This window comes from Vombatus ursinus, unplaced genomic scaffold (genome assembly GCF_900497805.2).
Source record: "Vombatus ursinus unplaced genomic scaffold, bare-nosed wombat genome assembly UNPS02014781.1, whole genome shotgun sequence".
Lineage (NCBI taxonomy): Eukaryota > Metazoa > Chordata > Mammalia > Diprotodontia > Vombatidae > Vombatus > Vombatus ursinus.
Window position 1 is genome coordinate 48,432,829 of NW_020954559.1, and position 5,547 is coordinate 48,438,375.

Sequence of the window (5,547 nt, forward strand, 5' to 3'; positions counted from 1 at the left end):
GACTAATTTGACTGGAGATATAAATTTTAGCAAAGCATTTGTTAAAGTCTCATGGCATGATAGTGGAAAAGATAGAAAGTGGGAGAAATAAACATATATTTAAGTGGATTGGTAACTAGTCAAATGATCAGGACCAAAGAAGCCTCCACAAAGTCCTATTCCAATGCCCCATCATGGTAGAGTGGTACCTCTGGATTCTCAAAGGCTATGCCAGCAAAGCATGAACTCTGGCAGGGTTCATCACGCCAGAATGGTTTCAGGTATGGCTCCTGCAACAGACTAAGTCTGCTGTCTAATGACTAAGTGAAACACAGAAACATTTATCACTGGAAGGTAGTTCACCAGGTGATGAATCCTTTGATGGTGCAACCAATCCATGAAAACAAAACAAAACATAGAAAAACTGCCCTCAGTCCTGTGTGGCCTCCTTTCCTTCCCACTGTAACAACAATAGAATGGCAGAGGATATTAAGAATACAAAGCTTTTTAAACTATCTATAAGCATTAATGTAATTGTTAGAATTCTAAATGGGAGATAATTTCCCCCCTTTGGAAGAATGGAATCATAAAAATTGATATTTTAACAATGAATGAAACAAGAAGACAAAAATGAAATTGCAACTCAGTGGAAGAATGGAACAAGGGAAATTGAAGGTGTTGAAATGAAGGTTTCATAATGGACTCAAAGACAATAAGAAACATCATTTCTTAGAACATCTAATCATCTTCTGTTACATTACTCTTGGTGAATTAAAAAAAAAAAAAAGACTGCCATGATGAGATCCCCAACTTAGGTACCATTTGTCAAGGAGGATTAAGAGGCTAAAGAATTCTACTAATAATGTGACAGAATCTTCCTAGTCAACATATAACATTCAATCAATCAACAAGAATTTATTAAGTATGCCAGGCATTGTGCTAAGTAATGATGATGCAAAAAAAGAAAAAGCAGCAAAAACAGCCACTGCTCTCAAGAAGGTTGTATTTTAATGGGGGTGGAGTGGGGGTGGGGATGTATAAGCAAGGTACATCTAATGTAATGAAAGATAAGTCACTAGTTACTAAGGAAATCAAGAAACATCTCTTGCTAAAGGTGGTTGAGCTGAATCTTGAAGGAAGTCAGGGGATTCTGAGGAGGGAGAAAATTTCAAGCATGGGGAGCAGCTAGTTCAAAAGCACAGAGGCAAAGAGTCATGTGGGAAGAATAGCAGATAGGCCAATATGTCTGGACCACAGAGTAAATGCAAGTGAATAATGTATAAAAAGACTAGATGGGAAAGGGCTAAGTCATAAAGAGCTTTAAATGCCAAACAGAGGAGATTATATTTAATCCTAGAGGTACTAGAGATCCACTGGAGTTTATCGATTCAGTGGGTAGGGGTACGATATGGTTAGATCTGTGCTTTAGGAAAATCACTTCAGCCACTTAAGAAGGATGAATTTGAATGGGGAAAGATAAGCCAGGAGACCAATTAGGAGGCTATTATAATAATCCAAATAAGAAGTGATGAAAGTCTGAACTGAGGCAGTATCTTCATGAGCAAAGAAGGGGATATCTTCAACAGATGTTGGGGAGATAGAAACAGCAAAATTTGGCAACTGATTCAACATGGAGAGAGAGGGAGAGTAAGGAGTCAAGAATGCTATCAAAGTTGCACACTCACTGAAGCAACTGGAAAGATGATTGTACTCTCAATAGTAATAAGAAAGTTCAGAAGAAGACCGAGTTTGAGGCAAAATATAGTAAGTTCTATTTTGGACATGGCAAGTTTGAGATGCCTATGAGACATCCAGTTGGAAATTTCTAAAAGGCAGTTGGTAATGTAGTAATGAAATTCAGGACAGAGACTAAAGCTGCATATATTAGGTCTGAGAATTACCTGCATAGAGATCACTGATCCCATGGGAGCCAATGAGATCACCAAGTGAGGATTTAGAGAGAAAAGAAAAGTAGGCCCAGGACAACATCTTAGGGTACACCCACAGTTAGTGGGCATATGTTAAAAATGGTTTCTCTTGGTAATCTGTGTCTTGGAGACTCAGAGCTGGCCCCCCCAACACCAGCCTTCTGACCAAAGTTCTTCAGCAGGACATCTCTGATAATGAGATTGCATTGAATCTTCTTATTTTGGTCAAACTCCAGCCCAGGCCTGAATTGATTTTATTCTACTCAGGTTTGGTTGGAGACAGACTTCCAAGACTGGGGGTGGTATTTCCTTTGATGGTGGGCAATATTGGCCCCTTTGGATCTAAAGCATGTACTCAAGACCTCATGACCAACCTTCTAGTATGATAACCAATCTCGGTTGATTGGCACCTCTTAGGAACAACTACTCCTGGAAGGGCACATAAGGCTATACCCCAAAATCCCAAACAGAATCAGTTCTGAACTGGCCCTCTTCCGAGGCCCAATTTTGGACTGCACTCGCATGCAATGCATGTCAAGCCACTTTGAGAAATTAAACAGTGGACATATGCACCCCGATTTTGTCTCTTTCTTAGAGCAGACTGTTTAAAATTGGGGTTCATGAGGTTCATGGGATTCAGGGTTCATGCATGACATTGAGAAGCAAAGGAGTGTCAGAAAAAAAGTGCTTAGTCAGAAAAAAGAAAACCCAAAAGAAGGGTCAATAAAATCCAGGGAGGAAGAAGTGTTCAGGAAAGGTAAAGAATGATGAGGATTAAGATAAAGCTATTAGATCTGGTGATTAAGAGATCATTGATAATTTTGGATAGAGCAGTTTTAGTTCAATTATCTGTTCAGAAACCAGACTGCAAAGAGTTTAGAAGACAATGAGAGGAGAGGAAGTGGAGCCACTGAACCAAAATCGGTTGGCTAGAAAAAAAAGGAATAAGGAATAACAGAGAATACTGGGGCTCACAATGCACCAAACTTAAGAGTAAAAAACAGAAGGACAAACAGAAATGGAAACAGGGGAGAGAGTGGGGGACTACCACAGCTACATCTATGTGCATGGTCTCATTCAAAATTCGGGGATCAAAGAGAAAGCAATACTGCTTATGAGGTAGCAGGGGTGGTGAAGTGGATAGAGCACGGTGGTCTGGAGTCAGGAAGACCTGAGTTCAAATCTGTCCTCAGATACTTCCTACCTATATGACTCTTGGCAAGTCACCTAACCTCTGTTTACAGTCTCCTCAACCGTAAAATGGAAATAATAATAGCATCTACCATCCAGGGGAGGTAGCTTGGTGTCATAGTGGCTAGAGCACTGGCTCTGGAGTCAGGAACAACTGAGTTCAAATCTGACTTCAGACACTTACTAGCTGTGTGACCCTAGGCAAGTCACTTAACCCTGTTGGCTTCAGTTTCCTCATCTGTAAAATGAGCTGGAGAAGGCTCGTTTGGCGCTCCTGGAGAAGGAAATGGTAAATCATTCTAGTATCTTTGCCAAAAAAACCCCAAATGGGGTCATGGAGAGTCTGACATGATTGAAATGACTCAACAACAAATCTCCTAGAGTAGTTGTGAGGTAAAGTGCACTGATATTTGTGAAGCCCCTAGCAGGGCACATAGCAGCTGCTCTATAAAATGCTAGCTTTATTATCATCATCATTATTATCCTATGGATTGTTAAGTGATCCTTCCTGTCCTGTTGAGGGCATAGTTAGTCATCAATGCTTGGACTCATGTTGCCAGCAACTAAGAGTCGCACCTGATGGGAGAGTGTGAACTGAAGAAACATGGGCCAGGCGGGTCAGCCAAGACTGAACCGCTTATCCATTTGAGGGTCATAGCATATGTAGGAAAAAGTTTGAAGCTTCAAAGGATCCCCTTGTGTGGGAAAACCATGCATATTCTGTAACTGTTACTGATAACTTTCAAGGTTCAGAGCTTGGTAAAAAAATGCTTTCAGGACATACATCAAAGGAGCATACAATAAAAGTATCAAGAAAAGGATTACATACATTTTAAACAAATGGTTACAAGATAGATATTAACAGTCGATTAACAGGCCTTGACAATCATTCTCAGGGCTTTCTCAGGTTCTTATCTCAAAGTATGAGACTAGTCCTCCCTAGTTTGCCACATGTTATCCCTCATGCCAGACTGTTACTATGTCACAGTCGGGCAGTTCCAGGAGCCCCTTAATGAATAGGAGAGTGGTGAGCCAACATCCTGACAAAGTGAAGGTAAGAACAGGCAGGAGTTAAATTCCAACCTGAATTCTTTAACCCTTTTCTGGACTGATCAGAGCTGGCCCTCTACAGACTCATCAGCCAGTGTTTCTCACGTGGAGAAGCCCAATGAGCAGTTTGGTAGCACTCTACTGCCAGAATGTCTGTGATCATCCCTTGTGCTTCTATCTGGTCACCTACTTCCCTACCATGCATCATGACTCACATGCAATTCCTTCCCTTAGAATCAGTCAGAGGTTTACATCAAGCCAGTGAACTTCCTGACTTCTCCCCATGTTGCTTGGGAGTGGCAGTAAAGCATATATAGCAAGTTAGGTCTTCTGGACCCTAGGGGTGGGATAGATTGGCTGCATTTTCTGCTTACTGGGTTGCTATTACTGATATGATCATGCTTTTACTAATTAAACCATTTTGTTTTATTTTTATTACAACATGAACTAAAAGTTATTTGTCATTAAAAATTGATCTAGATAAGAAGTACCAGTGGGTGGAGGTGAAAAATGACTTAACAGAGTATCTAAACCTGTGAGTAATAGTAACCAACTTCCCAGTGAATTTGGAGGAAGCCTTTGATAAACACAACAGTTATCAATAATCCTCTAATATTAATGTCTAACTAGGCACAAAACAAGGAAATGAATGTTTGACAAAGGTATTTATTTCTGTGTAGGAGGATGTCCGTTATAGGGTCTCTATATGTAGTGATATCTCCAGATGCTCCTGGTTGTGAAAAAGAGTAATTACTTACATTTATATGGTACGCTCAAGTTTGCAAAGTTTACATAGATTATCTCATTTGATCCTCATAACAATCCTGTGATGAAAGTATTAAAGGTATTATTACCCTCATTTTACAGATAAGGAAACACAGGCTTAGAAATGTTAAGTGATTTACTTGCCCATAATCATGTCTTAGATGTGTTAAAGAAGGGAAGTAAACCCTGGGTTTCTTGACTCCAGGCTCAATACTCTAACCACCACACCATGCTGCCTCTCAATGACATTGTGCTGATTGCATCATTACAGGGGTCTTTTCTGGACACCATTATTATTAAAAAAAAAATGAACTACCTAAAAATTGATGTTGGAAAAACCAAAAGGTTAAAAATAAAAAGATCTAACATGATAGGCACTGAATTAATCCTTTAAATTTCCCATTGAAATTTCCCATTGAATTAGTGTGTGTATATGTGTATGTTTATACATGTAGGTATATACAAAAACATACACATAAACACAGATATGCATACATATATATTTATACACACTTATGTATATAGGGGTGTGTGTGTCACAGTAACTGGGGCAAAGGGAGATGGAGCACTGGGCTTGGAATCAGGAAGACTCATCTTCATGAGTCAAATCTGACCTTAAACACTTACTAGTTGT